The 18,118-nt window shown below is 43.4% G+C and overlaps 1 protein-coding gene and 1 long non-coding RNA gene across 3 annotated transcripts in view; both read left to right on the plus strand.

The window, feature by feature from the left end:
* Window positions 1-18,118, plus strand: part of ube2e3 (ubiquitin-conjugating enzyme E2E 3 (UBC4/5 homolog, yeast)) — a 182,755-nt gene that overhangs the window by 12,891 nt on the left and 151,746 nt on the right. The gene's annotated exons all lie outside the window — the stretch shown is intronic.
* The window catches only part of LOC127528932 (uncharacterized), a 118,839-nt gene continuing 118,026 nt past the window's right edge, over window positions 17,306-18,118 (plus strand). Inside the window, exon 1 of the long non-coding RNA XR_007935555.1 lies at window positions 17,306-17,806. This is a non-coding gene — a long non-coding RNA (uncharacterized LOC127528932). The remainder of the gene's footprint in view (window positions 17,807-18,118) is intronic.

The following is an 18,118-nucleotide window of genomic DNA, read 5'->3' on the forward strand; positions in this document are numbered from 1 at the left end:
TGTCTCTCTTGCACTGACTTTCTCTGATCCTGACGTAGGGGGTGTGAGCAGGGGGGCTGTTCGCACACCTAGACGATACGGACGCTCGTCTAAAAATGCTGAAAGATTATCTTCACGTTGCTATCTTTTATGCAGCTGCTTCCTGAAGCGACATGCTGCCTGGTGCTTCGCATACTTGAAAGCTCGAAGGGCACGTATTGATTTTTGATTGAAAAACAAACTCTCTCTCTCTCTCTCTGCTCCTGACGGAGGGGGTGTGAGTTGCCGCCTTCAACAGCTTTGTGCCGCGGTGCTTCGCATACATAAAAGCAGCCCTATTGATTTGTTTGCTTTTCTCTCTCTCTGTGACAGCCTGTGCTCCTGACTCGCACTCCTTTGAAGAGGAAGATATGTTTGCATTCTTTTAATTGTGAGACTGAACTGTCATCTCTGTCTTGTCATGGAGCACAGTTTAAACTTTTGAAAAAGAGACAAATGTTTGTTTGCAGTGTTTGAATAACATTCCTGTCTCTCTACAACCTCCTGTGTTTCTGCGCAAATCTGTGACCCAAGCATGACAATATAAAAATAACCGTATAAACATATGGTTTCTACTTCGCGGATTTTCTTATTTCGCGGGTGGCTCTGGAACGCAACCCCCGCGATGGAGGAGGGATTACTGTAATCCGTTTCAGACCGTACTAGTTGTATGTAAATACATATACGCTCGCTCAAACTCTCTCGCTCGCTCGCTCGCGCTCTCTCTCTCTCTCTCTCTCTCTCTCGCTCTCGCTCTCGCTCTCTCTCTCTCTCTCTCGCTCGCTCGCTCGCTGCACAGGGAGAGACTGAACACGTGCGGAAATCATTGGCGCGTACAAACCAGAAGGGAAACTGGCTTGTTCGTCACTTGAGTGTGTGGTCGTGAACAGATGCAAAAGTTTGGTAAACTTTTTGGTCGTACCCCGATTTGTATGTGGTCCGAGTCGTTCGTGACCCGAGGTTCCACTGTACTGATATGTACAGATCAGAGTCCCAAACAGAACTGAGGGGATAGAGAAAAGGTGGTGGCTTTTAAAGGCCAGTATAGGAAGTGACCTCAAAAGGGGTCGGAACTGGAAGGGTCTTCATCCATAGGTTTTGGTCTGGAAGTGGCATCAAAAGTTCACAACCAGAATTGATGTCATCAGGGCCTGGCAGAATTTCCCGTGAACGGTCTGCAGAAAGGCAAGAAAAAGAGTCAGTGCACTCGGCTACCTCCCGGTCTGGCTTGGAATTACTCTCATTCAAGCCCTTTAGCTGCCTCCCATGTTCACATGTGTGACACAATAAATAAATATGTCTATATCTATATATCTGAATCTATCTGTATATCTATATCTACTCTATTGTGGCAGGTGGCCGGGTCCCACGCCCTGCCGGGACGACCCTTCTACACGTTCTGAGGGAGCAATCACGGACTGCTCAATACCTCCCCCAGGATGCTTGGTGGCAGCCTCAATGGCTGAGGATGGTGCCTCAGTTTCCCGCAGGGCTCCATGGGAGATGGAGTTCTCCATAGCCCTGTTGGGATCTGGGGTGGCCGCCAGGGGGTGCTGCATGGGTCCCTGAGCCGGCAGTGGACAACTCTACAGCCCTGCCCGGAAGTGCAATCAGAAGCAGGTGATCAAGCACCTGGAGCACTTCCAGGTGGGCTATAAAAAGGGCCGGCAAGCACCACTTGGGGCCAGAATCGGGAGGAAGAGGACGAGGTTGCCTGGGAGGAGTGGTGGTGCCAGAGGAAGGATTGTGTTGTGTGTATTATGTGCTTTTGGGACTGTGTTGTGGCTGGGGGGTTCACGGGGAAGACGTGCCCTCCAGCTGAAGAAAAATAAAATGTACTTGGATTTTACACGTGCCTCTGTGTCAGTCTGTGCCGGGTCAGGCGCTATATAGCACCTTTATCACAATATATATATATTATATATACAGTGCATCCGGAAAGTATTCCCAGCGCTTCATCACTTTTTCCACATTTTGTTATGTAACAGCCTTATTCCAAAATGGATTAAATTCCTTTTTTTCCTCAGAGTTCTACACACAACACCCCATAATGACAACGTGAAAAAAGTTTGCTTGAGATTTTTGCAAATTTATTAAAAATAAAAAAATTGAGAAAGCACATGTACATAAGTATTCACAGCTTTTGCCATGAAGCTCCAAATTGAGCTCAGGTACATCCTGTTTCCCCTGATCATCCTTGAGATGTTTCTGCAGCTTCATTGGAGTCCACCTGTGGTAAATTCAGTTGACTGGACCTGATTTGGAAAGGCACACACCTCTCTATAGAAGGTCCCACAGTTGACAGTTCATGTCAGAGCACAAACCAAGCATGAAGTCAAAGGAATTGTCTGTAGACCTCTGAGACAGGATTGTCTCGAGGCACAAATCTGGGGAAGGTTACAGAAAAATTTCTGCTGCTTTGAAGGTCCCAATGAGCACAGTGGCCTCCATCATCTGTAAGTGGAAGAAGTTCGAAACCACCAGGACTCTTCCTAGAGCTGGCCGGCCATCTAAAGTGAGCGATCGAGGGAGAAGGGCCTTAGTCAGGGAGGTGACAAAGAACCCAATGGTCACTCTGTCAGAGCTCCAGAGGTCCTCTGTGGGGAGGGGAGAAACTTCCAGAAGGACAACCATCTCTGCAGCAATCCACCAATCAGGTCTGTATGGTAGAGTGGTCAGACGGAAGCCACTCCTTAGTAAAAGGCACATGGCAGCCCGTCTGGAGTTTGCCAAATGGCACCTGAAGGACTCTCAGAACATTCTCTGGTCTGATGAGACAAAGATTGAACTCTTTGGTGTGAATGCCAGGCGTCACGTTTGGAGGAAACCAGGCACCGCTCATCACCTGGCCAATACCATCTCTACAGTGAAGCATGATGGTGGCAGCATCATGCTGTGGGGATGTTTTTCAGCGGCAGGAACTGGGAGACTAGTCAGGATAAAGGGAAAGATGACTGCAGCAATGTACAGAGACATCCTGGATGAAAACCTGCTCCAGAGCGCTCTTGACCTCAGACTGGGGCGACGGTTCATCTTTCAGCAGGACAACGACCCTAAGCACACAGCCAAGATATCAAAGGAGTGGCTTCAGGACAGCTCTGTGAATGTCCTTGAGTGGCCCAGCCAGAGCCCAGACTTGAATCTGATTGAACATCTCTGGAGAGATCTTAAAATGGCTGTGCACCGACGCTTCCCATCCAACCTGATGGAGCTTGAGAGGTGCTGCAAAGAGGAATGGGCCAAACTGGCCAAGGATAGGTGTGCTAAGCTTGTGGCATCATATTCAACAAGACTTGAGGCTGGAATTGCTGCCAAAGGGGTATCAACAAAGTACTGAGCAAAGGCTGTGAATACTTATGGACATGGGATTTCTCAGTTTTTTTTATTTTTAATAAATTTGCAAAAATCTCAAGTAAACTTTTTTCACGTTGTCATTATGGGGTGTTGTGTGTAGAATTCTGAGGAAAAAAATGAATTTAATCCATTTTGGAATAAGGCTGTAACATAACAAAATGTGGAAAAAGTGATGCGCTGTGAATACTTTTCGGATGCACTGTAATATATATATATATATATATAAATATAAAAATCCTAAGCCTAAAAGTGCAACAGTTTTATGTCACTTTTTTGTCACACTTTAAATCGGGCTTATTTTAAAACCTATATATATGTTTGGTATCATTCTTTTCAGAATTTTTCGAACTTTAATGTGATGTTGTTAGATTTTCAGATTCTTATTCCATTTTTAAATTATAAACTAAAATATCAAGAAAGTTGTGGTTTTTAAAACGAATGGATTGTTTATTTAGTCTGTTATAAATACTCATCGAGCAGAGTGGACCTCAGCTTAACAGGAATACTCCAATCGGTAAGAGAGTAAATATTTTATTCTCATTTCATGATTTTTACATCGTTAAATAATTTTTCTTTTACATATTTATAGAATTTTGTGATTTTTTTTGACTCCAATAAATGATCATTTTTCTTTTGCACATTTACAGATTTTACTAATATTCTGGCCGTAACTGGGGGTTGGGCGCCAAAGGCGCCAGGGGGGCTTGCCCCCCCTAGTCTATATAAATATATACATATATATGTATATCTTTATCTATATGTATATCTATATGTGTATATATATAATATACTGTATATATATATAATATATTGTATATAGAGATAGATAAGTCTAATGTCTGTCTACTTTTCACGAGAGAACGACTTAATGGATTTTGATTTTTTTTTTTTTTCTTCTATAATTTGCTTGAACATTCCAGTTGATTTTGCGACTTTTTTATAGTTTTATAGTTCGGTTGCGGCAGCAATTTATTTTACGTGAATCTGACAGAGAGAGGTTGTGCGCTGAGGGGAGGGGGAATTGGACGGACCCCTCCTCACTCACGCGCCAGTCGCTCTACCTCTCGCCACGTGTTGGAGCGCACCTCACCTCTTCTTAGCTAGTGATACCTGTTTGTTCAACAGACCATTATCATGTAGTGATTGGTAAGGAGTAACGTTTAACGTTTTTGAGAGAGAGATAACAGTTATTTGTGTTTTGGAGGTTATGCTCATTGGCAGAAATATCGCAGCCTTGTGCTGTTCTCCCGTCAGAGCTGAACACGATCAGATACAGTGCACACATTTGACGTTGAAGTGTACCTACACCTTCCGCTTGGCCAGACATACCTTCCCAACTTCTTAAATTTTTAGCAAAGAGATCACAGCTACATTCTCGCCCCGATAGCAAAACCAAGAATATTGGATACCAAGAGGCTCTCGGTTATTAAAGCTATCAATATAAATTCTTCTCAATACAAATTATGACTTTTTTTTATTGATTTTTCAAGTTTGTCCTGTTTCACTACTACGTTGGCAGAGCTGCAGGGGACAGCTAGTCTGGTATAACTGGAAAATCTAAGTCCTCTACCTGTCATTTGGGTCCAGTTCCTACTCATGTGGTTAAATCCAGTTTGCCTTCTCTTTCCTCCTTAATAACTGACATCACACATTCTTCTCTTATCTCTGGAATCTCTCAAATGCCTGTGATGACTCCAGTTGTCTTGAAATCTGGTGCAGATCCCTACAACCAAAATAATTATCGTCTGACCTCAAATTTACCTTTCCTTTTAAAAACACTTGAAAAAACTATTGTCGTGCAGGTTGACTCTTACCCTACTGAGAACCGTTTTTTCTGAACAATTTCAGTCTGTTTTTTGTCCATTTCACAGTACAGAGACAACCCTGGTCCAAATCACCAATGACCTGCTGATGGCCGCTGACCACACTTATGCTCCTCGATCTGCGCTCCGCCTTTGACACAATCTCTCACGATATTCTCCTACAGAGATTAGTCAGTTGGGATCGCTGGCACTCCACACGCCTGGTTTAAATCTTATCTCACAGATCGTACTCACTTTGTACGGTTCAACAATTTCAGGTCACAAGACTGCCTAGTTGTTAGTGGTGTACCCCAGGGCTCTGCCTTAGGCCCCCTTCAATTTTTCATGTATCTTCTGCCTTTTGGTCTTATTTTTAGGTAATGTGATATTCATTTCCACTGTTATGCTGATGACACCCAGCTCTATCTGTCTACTAGGCCCGATTCCACTCTTCCACCATTGTCTCTTTCTGACTGCTTGCAGGAAGTTAAATCAATGTTGTCTGCTAACTTTCTCGGCTTAAACAGTGATAAAACAGAGGCTGTTCTAGGGCCCTATATAATCCATTTTATTTTTTCACAAATTCTGTTTTCTTTTTTTTTCTTTTGGTTTTCAGTTTTCACAGTTTTTATTTTTCCTTGATTCAGATTTTTGGGTTTTTATGTGTTTTTTTGACTGTAAGAAAGTAGTAACAGCTACAACAAAACAAACCACAATGAAATGGCACTTTACATTCCTTTTCATGAGACCGCACACTAGCACAACTGAACCTTATTCTGCAGTTCCATTCATCAGGTCAGAGCCCAGATCCTCCATGATGCTGTATGCTGAGACTGCAGTAGGCCAGTGAGTGCCCCCCAGAATTGTAAGAGCTGTCACTAGTTTGATTCATCCTCCCGAGACGAAGGTGAACTTCACTTTTAGAAAAATGAAAGAGTGACCCGCTCTTAAGGGCTTGTTGCGTTGGAGGAGACGCCTGCTCTTCTGCCCAGGTCTGTAGGGGCCGTTTATAACGGAAGAGTCAAATATGGACCTTGTGTGTCTTGTCACCGCCAGGCAAAACGTTTATTAAACCTGAAACATCGTTATTAATTTTTAGAAGGGAACCCGTCAACAACCAGTGCCGTTCACTAATAACATTTTTCTGTGGGAGAGACTGTTAATGCCAGTTAAATACCTGTGTAATTTAATCGATTTAAGTGATTCCCAGTAAATACATCACGTACAATTAGAACTGCCTACAGAAAAGAATTACCATAGAGCCCTATCACTATGATGAGAACGCTGTGCTCTCGGCTGTCTGTGGTTTCATCAACTACAACATAAATTTTCTTGCCACGAATCTTTCGAAGAACGTCATCCATATGTTGTTCAAAGTCACGGGGCAAATGAGTTTGACGAAGGCTGCTCTCATTTTCTGGCAGCATGCCTCCTTGTTTACAATGCTCAATAAAGAAAGGACTTCCTCCTTGTCATTTTTTCGAGCGGTATGTCTAACATGGACACAAACTGGCATCTTTCATCTGACGATTTTGTTTTTTCCTCTGTTGTTACCTGAACACCTCTTAATTTCTCCGTGTTCTTCAGATGGGTTTTAGATTTGACGTGGTCATTGCAAAGAGCTTTTCGTGTCCAGTCTGTGGTGTGCTGGCAAAACTTACAGAAAAGTTGTTGTCCAGATTCGTAAAAGTCGCCAGGATATTGTTGGGCCCTCAATTTTGCAGTTAAGCTCGTGTTTTAGTTTTTTCAATGTAGTTAGGGTATCTGATCCTGCTCGCTTCGACATTTCTGTCTTGTGGAGCTAGCTAATTTACATGCCTTTAACAAGAAAACATACAGGAAAGACACACACAAACAGATAGAGGCACGACCGGATTTCTACAAAGAATTGCGTTCGATTGAAAAACAACAAACTAAAAAATTGGATCTGAGTGATAGAACTACAGATTATTCAATCGATTAATTTATTGGGAAGTTTTGTAACAGTCAGCCCCTTCAGTCTCTACATTCTGCATATTTCCTTTTTTTAAATCTAAAATCCGTTTTTAAGCATTAATTCCATGATTCCGTCCGCGTTTTCCGCATTGCGGAGATCATAGGGCCGTACTGTTCTGGTAGGAACTAAAGCTGTTTTGGCCAAATGTGACAATATGTCTCTAGCAATTGATAATTCTCTAATCTCTTCATCCTCTCACATTAAGAGTTTAGGTGTCATTCTTGATGGTACCTTAAAATTTGAAGCACATATTAATAATATCACTTAGTCTGCGTATGTCCATTGTGGACCTCCAAGGTGGTCACCACCGCCCCAACCTGGCACAGACAGACTCAGAGGCACAACTCCAAAACACAGGGTTTTTATTGTTCTTTTCCCTTGTGGGAAACGTCTTCCCCATCTCCCACAAGCACACCAACACAGTCCCGAGCACAGTGCACAGCACAATTCTTCTTCTTCCTCTCCTTCTCCTCCCAGCAAGCTTTGTCTCCCTCCTCCCTCCTCTGGCTCTCCTTTGTTCTGCCGTCCTCACTCCTCTCCTCGCAAGCTCCTCCCGACTCAGGTTCTTCAAATGGAGTGAGGTGGCCGCCTTTATAGCACACCTGAAAATGCTCCAGTTGCTCTTGGATTAGCTTTTGGTTGTGGCGGAAGTGCTGCATGGGCACCCAAAAGTGCTCCTGGTGCCCCCCGGATCTTCTTCTGGCAGCACTTCCAAGTTTTAGCGGAAGTGCGGCCATCTGGGGATCCGCAAGTGTCGAGGCGCACCCTGGTGGAGACCACGTGTGCCCGTAAGGTTGAGCTTCCAAGCCCCAAACCCGATGGCTCCAACATAACCCAGGGTGGGTTGCCCTCTTGTGTCCCGGGGTAGGTATTATCGTAAATATGTTCTCTCCCCCATCCTTCTGTCACAGGGGTGTCCTGGTCGGGGTAGGTCCCCCGGTCATCTTCCACACCATCTACATAATGTTAGTCATCTTCGCCTGTTTCTTACAGCTAATGGCACTGCTATTCTTGTACGTGCCGTGGTTACATCTCATATTGATTATTCTAATTTTGTCCTCACAAACTCTTCCACAAACTCCAACTGGTTCAAAATGCTGTCACTACCAGAACACATCACTCCTGTCCTCCAGCAGGTTGACTTGGCTCCCTGTTAAACACCGCATCCATTTTAAGATTCTGCTTTTTGCTTTCAAGACCCTCCGCAATCTGGCACTGCCATAACTCTCTGACCTTCTTCAGATCTCCACTCAGATCCTCCTCCACCTCCTCCTCTTATTATACCTCCTGCTCTCCTAACTACTATGGGGTTTTGAGCTTTCAGCTGAGCGGCCCCTCGCCTCTTGTAACTGTAATATTTTAATTATTCTGTATTGTGACTGTTGCTATTAATGTGTTTTTTTAAGGTGTACTTGAGAGCCTTGGAAGGTGCCTAATAAAATAAATAAAAGGAATTAAATTAAGAAAAATAAATAAATAAAGAAATAAAGAAAGTTGAAAGGCAGGGGCTATGCCAAGCTTTCCCAGATGCTGCTCTGCTGGCTTTAGGGTGTTTAAGTACTGAATTGACTCCAGACCTGATTAGAGCCCTTTTAACGTTGTAACTGGCATTTGACCCAGATTAAAAAAAAAAAAAAAAGGTTAGGCATAGTTAATAGAAAAAAGAAAATTCAATTATTTAATCAAATAAAACCACGTCTTCAAGTCGAGCGCAAAAGTAGCAGTTCCATTTAAAAGTATGATTCTGTATATGCTGCAAACGCAAAGTTATACTCTGCTCTTACTAATTGTTACTTTTATAACATTTTACTTAGAATGGCAGAATATCATAACGGCCCCGGGGTGCGAGAGATAGCGGAATGGAGTTAGCCTTTGATCCCTTGATGTCGATAGCCAATGACCATTGGCTTCTTCAGCACCATTTCTGCCTGTCGCTCGGGTGTTCGGTGGTGACACACACTCCTGGCTCTTTTGTTGCTTCTTGCATTCACCTGGAGTTCAGATAAACCATACAGTGGGTATAGAAAAGAATCCCCCCCCTTCGAAATATTTTTTTGCTTTACAGCCTTAAATGAAAACTGATGAATGAAAAAATTAGCCAATATTTTTTCCATTTTTACTTACTCAATGCCATCTATATCATCCAAGTGATAGATATCACAGCTACAGTTCAGAAGAATTTTAAACAAGAACTACTGAGATTAATAAAGGATCACCCCCCCCCCCCCAAAAAAAAAAAACTCCATCAGGTGTCAGTGCCCACCATTTCCATTGCGGTTACTGGTTTCTTTCCACCTGTGATCAGTTGTAATGAATGTGATTAGTGAAGCTGTTCCTGGCTCATTCATTCCCTTGCTTGGTAGAGCAACTGACAGCAATGACTATGGAGGGCAGGCCACTTTCAAAAGATCTCAGGGATAGAGTTGTGGACAGACATAAGGCAGGAGATCTATCCATCCATCCATTATCCAACCCGCTATATCCTAACTACAGGGTCACAGGGGTCTGCTGGAGCCAATCCCAGCCAACACAGGGCGCAAGGCAGGAAACAAATCCTGGGCAGGGCGCCAGCTCACCGCAGGACACACACACACACCACACGCACACACTAGGCACAAGTTTTGAATCGCCAATGCACCTAACCTGCATGTATTTGGACTGTGGGAGGAAACCGGAGTACCACGCAGACACGGGGAGAGCATGCAACCTCCATGCATGGAGGAGGGCTACCAGGAAGCAGTGCTACCACTGCGCCACCGTGCTGCCAAGGCAGAAGATGGAGACAAAAAAATCTCAAAGGCTTTATCAATGCCAAGTCCATCATAAAGAAGTGTTTGGTACTACTAGGACCCTCCCTGGATCCTCCAAACTGGATGGAAGAGCAAGGAGGAAACTGGTAAGAGAGGCTACTGAGAGGTCAATGGCCACTTTGAAGGAGTTACAGGATTTGATGACATAGAGTGGTCATTAATGGTGTAGCATGTGACATCAATTTCACAAGCACTCCACAATTGTGGCTTCTTCGAGAGGGTCACACTTTTCAAGAAAGGCCACATTAAGGCTCATTTAAGCTTTCCTAGAATGCACCTTGAAGATTCTGATGCCAAGTGGAAAAAGGTCTTATGGTCAGAGGAAACCAAAATCAAACTTATTTGGCCTCAACACCAAACGGTACACCAATGCAGCTCACCATCCACAACACACCATACCTACAGTAAATAATGGGGGGGACAGCATCCTGTTGTGGGGGGCATGGGGCTCTCATTAGGGTAGAAGGAAAAATGGATGGGGCAAAATACCATCAAATTCATGAGGAAAACCTGCTACCCTCTGCCAGAGAGTTGAAGATGGGCAGAATGTTCACCTCTCAACACAACGACCCAAAGCACACAGCAAAATGGACCATCCAGTGGCTGAAGGAGAACAAAGTGAATGTCCTCATGTGGCCAGTCAGAGTCCAGACTTAAATCACAGTGATAATCTGTGGAAAGATCTGAAGATAGCAGACCACCAACACTCACCATCCAATTTGACTGAACTTGAACAGTTAAACTTTAAAGAAGGGGCAGAACTGTAAAGAAAGGGAGAATAGCCAGACTGGTCTGAGCTGAGAGAAAGGCAACAGGAACTCAAATAAGCAATCGTTACAAACTGAGGTGTGCAGAACACACAACATGCTGAACCTTGAAGCAGGTGGGCTACAATTCACACGAGCGCACCAAAATTAGACAATAGCAGATTGGACAAGCTTCACCTGCTCTGAGGAGTCTTGATTTCTGCTGTGACATTCTGAGGGTGAGGTCAAAGTTTGGTGTGGTATGTATCCATCCTGCCTTGTATCAACAGTTTAGGCTGCTGCTAGTGGTGGTGTGATGGTGTGGGGGATATTTTCACGTCACACTTTGGACCCCTTAGTACCAAGTGAGCATCGTTTAAGTGCCACAGCCTACCTGAGTATTGTCACTGACCATATCCATCCCTTTATGACCGCCATCTTCTAATGGCTCCTTCCATGTCACAAAGCTCAGATCATCTCAAACCGCTTTCTTGAACATGACAAGGACTTCACTGCACTCAAATGGCCTCCACAGTCACCAGATCTCAATCCAGTAGAGCATCTTTGGGATGTGGTGGAACGGGAGATTCGCATCTTGGATGTACAGCTGACAAACCTGCAGCAACTGCGTGATGCTGTCATGTCAATGTGGACCAAAATCCCTAAGGAACGTTTCTAGCACCTTGCTGAATCTACACCACAATGTTCTGATGTCAAAAGGGGGTCCAACCTGGCACTAGCAAGATGTACCTAATAAAGTGGCCGGGGAGTGCACAGTTACTTACACGTTAAACTCGCTCGTTCCTTTAGTCGGCCGCACTCTGCCTCCTCCTCCTGGTCCTGGGCTTCAAAAGCCATGAAGTTGGTGTCCTTCTGTATTTTATACAATGCGAGGCACGGCGAGTCTATTCGTGTTTCACAAAAGGAATTACTAAAAGCACTAAAAGTTGCTTTTTTTAAATTTTGCATATACTTTCATTAATGGCAATTCTGCTACTAAATTAAACATACACAGCAAAATGACTTGAAAGAAGACTCGTTTTTTAAAACAAAACAGCTTGTGGAAGGGGGTCAAGCGTACGGAGCAGCCTGATTTGATAAGTTTGCAGAGCGGGTCGCCGGTACTCAAAGAATAACATGCAGGATTAAACTTAATGGGATTCTTTTCCGTCTTTACAGATTCAGCAAAAAATGTAACACACAAACTTAATCTTTGCATTTGGCCTTTGTTTTACTAATTCTGTGTCAAGCCAGCTGCCTCCAAAAAAAAGCACGTGTTGGTTGAGGGAGCTAAATAGGCTTTCCTGACACTGAAAACGCTGTTTAAAATGGCAATTTGAAAGCCATTATTATGATAAAAAGGAAAAATCAGAAATGTGGCAGTGATTTCCCATTATGTATAATGAGAAAGGAAACCGGCTTTTGTTTGCTATGATGAATGCATGACGGTTTTAATATAAAGCTGCAGCAAATTGGGGAGCTCAGGTTTAAGAGTGACATGGAACAGGATTTGGGGGCAAAGGGACACTTCTAGGGGAACTGGAGAAGCATTTAAAATCTGTTGTGAGACTCTCTGTGGTCGCTGTTGTCCCTTTAAACCCAACAGGCAGACACTCCGGACACGGGTTCAAAGCACAAAGAAGTATTTTGAATTCTTTTTTTCCTTCTTACAGTGCCCTCCAAGCACCACAGCCACAGATAAACAGGCAAGTAAACAAGCACAATACACAATATTCTTCTCTCTTTTTCTCTCGGATCTCCTTCTCCACACCTTCCAGCAAACGTTGTCCACCTCCTCCCGATTCTGGCTTATATAATGGTCCAACCCAGAAGTGCTTCTGCTCCTCCGTCCATGTGACTTGCCCAGGACTACCGGGGCAGATGGAGATGTCAAGTTTTCCGTCAGCCCAGAAGTACTTCTGGATTTCCGTCCCCATGACTCGATAGTACTTCTGGGCTATGTAAAAAGTAGAAGTCCCAAGGTCCTCATGCAGTGTCTGTTGGCGGCACCCACGGAAGCCGAACTCCAGATAGCATCGTACCCTGTGGGAATCCGGGGCACCACTATGCTTCAGGGAAATCGACATCTAGCATCTTTGGGGAAGGTAGTGTCCCAAAGTGGCTGCCTTCCCCCATCCTTGCAGTCTTTGGGCGTCCATCACACTCCTTAGAGGCTCTTTGGTGCAGTGATAGTCCATAAGCAGTTCTTTGGTTTTGCTGAAGTTGAAGTTGCAGACAATTCTGCAAGTTCTCCCCCTGACGCCTCTCCTCTGTCTCATCCCCCTTATCGCTACATCCCATAAGTGCAGAATCATCCGAGAGTTGCTGTCATATTTGTAGTCAGAGGTGTACAGAGTGAAGAGAGAAGGACACAGGACTTCTTGTGACGTTCCAGTGTGGCTCACACAGTCCTCGAGTCTCACAAAGTGTGGCCTAGTATGGCGGGTCACTTTGCACAGGCTTTCCATTTTTGGTTTGGACTGGTGTAGAAGTGTGTGTCTTGCACAAACCCCATTCCAGTGGACAGCTTGTCAGGAGCCTGTACTGGGAAAATGGGGTTTCAGTGAACAGAGTTTCTATAATGGAGCTCAGCACTTCCTTACCTTTGTCCTGAGTGGGAGGTAAAACACATTATTAGAGTTATTAGGTGGGCACAGTCCTTCCCTGACATTTTGTTGATTTTTCCCACAACACCTCCTGAGGGCGCAACAGTGATACTTGGCATCGCAGGTGCACCTCCTCTGCTTCTGGTACATGGCCAGTGGAGGTCTTTTCTGTTCTGCCAGAGCCAGTTGTTGCTTTAAATAATAATAGCAATAATAATTTATTACCTTGATATAGCAGTTTTCTAACACACTCAAAGCACTTATGGACAGTGGGGGGCCACTTTCACTAGCACCAATGCGTGGCATTCACCTTGATAATGAGACGACAGCCATTTTGTGCCAATACACTTTCCACACATTAGCAATTGGGTGGAGAGAGAGAGAGAGAGAGAGAGAGACAGACAGACAGACAGACAGACAGACAGACAGACAGACAGACAGGCGGGTGACTAGGGGGCCAGAATGACATGGCTGTGGTCACTGGGTAACACCCTAGTCTTTTCAAAAGATGTGCAGTGATATTTTATGACCACAGAGAGCCAGAACCTCGGTTTTTACGTTTTATCCAAAGGATGGCGCCAGTTGTTTTTTTTTACAGCACAGTGACCTCGTCACCGCACTTGGGGCATTGGGATCCACACACAGACCACTGGGTTAGCGCCCTCTGCTGGCCTCACCAGCACCTCTTCCTGTATCTGTATGCAGACCTAATCCAGATCTTTAAAATTCTCCAAGCCATCAATAAAAGAGATTCAGCAGAATTCTTTCAAGTCTCATGCTTGAGGACGCCAGTGAAAATTACTGAGGAGTGCTTTTTTTATTTAAAGAGTTGTGGGAATCTGCAACAAAGTACCAAGTCATGGAATTGAAGCAGAAACCGTGACAAATGTTTAAGAAGAATCTGGATGAGATATTGAGACAGCTTAGCTATTAGCTAAACAAATGGACTCGATGGACTGAATGGGCTCCATTTGTTTGTCATTTTTCTTATGTTCTTAATACACGGTATGGTGGCACATTTGGAGTTAAGAGCTTTATTAAGCAGCCCTTTTCAAAATTGTTATTATGCAGGAAGCCAATGCAACTGAACTACTTGCCAGATGCTGTGGTTATGATGTTTGGTGTCATTTCATTTTTAGAACATAATCATTTTCTGAAAGTTATTATGTTTCTAGCATTACTTGTCATTACTTTATGGCACATTGCAAACAATCACAGATGTTTCATATGCACCATGTTGAGTACGGAAAGCACAACAGTAAACTAGCAATGGGAAGCAAATTTGTGGCAGGCGTAATTTGATTCATTTACCTAAGGAAGTGTGAGTGAAAGTGGGCTATTAATATTTAAATAAGTTGAAAATTAGAATATCTTGTGTTTAAACTTATTTGGGTTAGGAAGGCTTTAAGCACAGAGCCGAGGTTGGGAGAACGGTAGATTCTTCTCTTTAAATGAAAACAAAAAAATAAATCTATTTTTGGTCTGAATGTGATAAAATGAATTGGCCTTTCGGAAAGAGGGATGTTTATCCCATCTGGAACTGAGAGACTTGGGTTAGGGTAGGGAGTGGGAACACTGAGCCGAGGTGGGCACAGACACTCACTGGCCACTTTATTAGGTACACCTGTTCAACTGCTTGTTAATGCAAATATCAAATCGGCCAATCACATGGGTGCATTTCGGCTTGTAGGCCTTGTCAAGATGACCCGCTGAAGTTCAACCTGACCATTGGAATGGGGAAGAAAGGGGATCGAAGTGACTTTGAGCGTGGCAGACGGGCTGGTCTGGGTATTTCAGAAACTGCTGATCTACTGGGATTTTCTATCTCTAGGGTTTACAGAGAATGGTCCGAAAAAGGGAAAATTTCCAGTGAGCGGCAGTTCTCTGTTGATGTCAGAGGTCAGAAAAGAATGGCCAGACTGGTCTGAACTGAGAGAAAGGCAACAGAAACTCAAATAAGTACTCATTACAAGTGAGGTGTGTTGAAGAGCAGCTCTGAACACACAACACATCGAACCACACAACCAGGAGACCACACTGGGTCCACTCCTGTAGGCTAAGAACAGGCAACTGAGGTTACAATTCACAGAGGCTCAATAAAATTAGACAACAGAAGATTGGAAAAATACTGCCTGGTCTGCTGAGTCTCGATTTCTGCTGCGACATTCAGATGGTGGGGTCAACAACATGAACGTGGGGTTTCATCCTGTCCTACATCAATTGTTCAGGCTGTTAGTGGTGGTGGTGATGTAATGGTGTGGAGGATATTTTCGTGGCACACTTTGTACCAGCTTGTCATCATTTAAATGCCACAGCCTACCTGAGTATTGTTGCATGTCGTGTCCATCCCTTTATGACTGCAGTGTCCCCATCTTCTGATGGCTCCTTCCAGCAGGATGACACTCCGTGTCACAAAGCTCAAATCATCTCCAACTGGTTTCTTCAATATGACAATGAGTTCACTGGACTAAAATGGCCTCCATAGTCACAAGATCTCAGTCCAGTAGAGCATTTATGCAAAGCGACTTACAACATTTGATAAACAAATGGTTACATTTCGTTTTTCCAATTAGAGCACAGACAGGTGAGGTGACCTGCTCAGGGTCACACAGTGTCAGTAGTGGCATTTGAACAGACAACCTCACAACGGTTTGAAGTCCAAAGCCATAACCACTGCACTGCCTGCCAAGGGCACCTTTTGGGATGTGGTGGAACGTCAAATCTGCAGTAACTGCGTGATGCTGTCATGTCAATATGGACACAAAATCCTTGAGGAATGTTTCCAACACCTTGTTGAATCCGTGCTACGAAGAATTAGGGCAGCTCTGAAGGCAAAAGGGGATCCAACACGGTATTAGCAAGGTGTACTTAATAAAGTGGCCCGGTGAATGTATGTTCTGCTTCATAATCTATTATATAAAAAAAAATCCTGGGACGAAACAAGACTTTTTATCCTGGGACGTGACAACACTTTTTCAGAGAGATAATTTCAAGTCCCGCGAGACGAGACTTTGTGCCAAGAGATTTCACCACACCTGGGGCCGGAAATAAAAGACAAAGTAGAACGTCGTAAGGAATTCAAAAACGTTGGCGAGATAACACATGCAGAGCAGGTTAGAGATTATGAAAGTACTAAAATTTGAAAGTCTCAAAAAACTGATAGTAAAGATCGCATTAGCGCTAACAAACGGAAATTATTACTCTGTGAAATAACGGAACAGTGAAAAGAGATCAAATATATGGACATAAGTGATCAAGTGTCAGGAGTATGTAGATATTGTAAGGCTTTAAAGTTTAAGTTGGAGACTTGTAGATTGTCTAATTTGTGTTGCCCTCAGGGAAAAGTAGTGTTGCCTCCTAATGAAGAGGCATATCTGCGAGAATTAAAAAATGTGTTATTTGGTGAAAGTGAAATCCACAAACACTACAGGCAAAATATCTGACTCTACAATAATCAGTTTGCATTTGCATCAGTCAATCCTCAAAATGTAAATTTACACGATTCAGGACCACACGCTATGAGAATCTGTGGTGCCGCAACAATTAAAGCTATGACAAGTTTCATTTCAAAGAAACCACAGTTCGGTCAGGTTTATATTTATGATCACGGAGAAGTGATGCAACAAATAATCGAAAGAGTTAAACGAGCAGATGTATTAGAAATTCTACAGCCAATAATGAATACAAATCCATATGTCCAAAAGTATCGCGCTTTACACGAAATTTATCTGCAACACACGGACAAAGAAGTTTTCTCGGGTTTTCTATATGAATCGGAAAGATCACACTCGCATATATAATACGTGACGAATTGTCAGCAATAATAGTTTAGAAAGACAGAGTTTATATTCATGTTTATCCAAAAGCAATTTGTCGCAAGCAGCAGATCCGGGAAATGCCAAGCGCGTAGGGCCTGCATGGGGGTTGGCGAGCGAAGCGAGCAGGGGGCAGAGCTCCGTAGTAGTAGTAGTAGTAATAATAATGATACATTTTATTTTAAGGTGCCTTTCTAAACACCAAAGGACACTGTACAGATAATAAAATCATAAAACCAACAAAAACATGCATGTAGACAAACACATACAGTTGTGCTTGAAAGTGTGTGAACCCTTTAGAATTTTCTATATTTCTGCATAAATATGACCTAAAACATCATCAGATTTTCACTCAAGTCCTAAAAGTAGAGAAAGAGAAACCAGTTAAACAAATGAGACAAAAATATTATACTTGGTCATTTATTTATTAAGGAAAATGATTGAATATTACATATTTGTGAGTGGCAAAAGTATGTGAACCTTTGCTTTCAGTATCTGGTGTGACCTCCCTTTGAAGCAATAACTGCAACTAAACGTTTCCGGTAACTGTTGATCAGTCCTGCACACCGGCTTGGAGGAATTTTCGCCCATTCCTCCGTACAGAACAGCTTCAACTCTGGGATGTTGGTGGGTTTCCTCACATTAACTGCTCACTTCAGGTCCTTCAATTGAATTAAGGTCAGGACTTTGACTTGGCCATTCCAAAACATTAACTTTATTCTTGTTTAACCATTCTTTGGTACAACAACTTGTGTGCTTAGGGTCGTTGTCTTGCTGCATGACCCACCTTCTCTTGAGATTCAGTTTCATGGACAGATGTCCTGACATTTTCTTTTAGAATTCTCTGATATAATTCAGAATTCATTGTTCCATTAAAATGAAGGCAAGCCGTCCTGGCCCAGATGCAGCAAAACAGGCCCAAACCATGATACTACCACCACCATGTTTCACAGATGGGATGATAAGGTTCT

The sequence above is a fragment of the Erpetoichthys calabaricus genome, chromosome 8, assembly GCF_900747795.2.
Source record: "Erpetoichthys calabaricus chromosome 8, fErpCal1.3, whole genome shotgun sequence".
Taxonomy (NCBI): Eukaryota; Metazoa; Chordata; class Cladistia; order Polypteriformes; family Polypteridae; genus Erpetoichthys; species Erpetoichthys calabaricus.